Here is an 892-nt window from a genome sequence, read left to right on the forward strand (position 1 = left end):
GTTTTAACATTTTTAAGAATGTTTTCTTTCTTCACTATTAGAAACTAAACATTCAAGGATCTTTGATTGAACTTTTTCTGCTCCTTGTCGAATATGCACAAATTTTTTGTTGATATCTCTATCTTTCCAAAGTTGCGCTACGCTTCAGAAAGTCGGGCACTGTACACTGGATCCGGTATCGGATTGGGTAAAAGTCAACCAGACAGACGGACTTGGTGGATGTGGAGTATACTAACCGTTAGACGAAGAAAAACTAGAAATCCAAATCAACACTTTCGCTGTAGAACTGCGAGTGGTCGCTGGACCGAGATGCGCTAATATTTATACCATTCTGGCGACCCTCAGTCGTTTTAGATATTTTCCGCACGCACACTCAATCGCCTCTCGGCACACATGTGCACATGGATGCACATTGCGCCGGCGGGGGGAGATTCTGAATTTCTTTTAAAAATAATTTGTTTTCGTTGGATTTTTGCTTTTGGACTTCTGCTCGCTTCGTTCATAATTTCCCAGATGGTGCACTGCAGGAAAGGCAGTTGAAAATATGTTACAAGATAATATAGTGGTATAAAAATAAATTATATTTTATCTTTTTTCTATTTTGTACTACTTGAAATGTTTTTCTAATATTAAAAGATCATACTATATACTACTTCTTAAATTAATATTGCCAGTAATGGAAAAATATTTAATACCGTTTCTTAAATATATGGCTTACAGCTAAGTTAAGGGTTATAAACTTGATGATGTTTAAGTCAGAGCTTGCCACATTTTCTCTTAGTGTACCATCGACTGAGAAACAGGCGGATCTGAGCGCACACAGACACTCACACCCGCGAAGATCCTCCGGATCGGAGCATCCCAATCGTAGGCGTAGTGTTTGCTCTCCATC

The 892-nt window shown here is 38.7% G+C and overlaps 1 protein-coding gene across 1 annotated transcript in view; it reads right to left on the reverse strand.

Annotated features, from left to right (window-relative positions):
- Window positions 1-323, reverse strand: part of LOC117143253 (actin-87E) — a 1,890-nt gene extending 1,567 nt beyond the window's left edge. Inside the window, exon 1 of the mRNA XM_033307813.1 lies at window positions 237-323. The gene's annotated coding sequence lies outside the window, so the exon portion shown is untranslated. The remainder of the gene's footprint in view (window positions 1-236) is intronic.
- Between the last annotated feature and the right edge of the window lie 569 nt (window positions 324-892).

Source organism: Drosophila mauritiana, chromosome 3R (assembly GCF_004382145.1).
Source record: "Drosophila mauritiana strain mau12 chromosome 3R, ASM438214v1, whole genome shotgun sequence".
NCBI classification, from domain to species: domain Eukaryota; kingdom Metazoa; phylum Arthropoda; class Insecta; order Diptera; family Drosophilidae; genus Drosophila; species Drosophila mauritiana.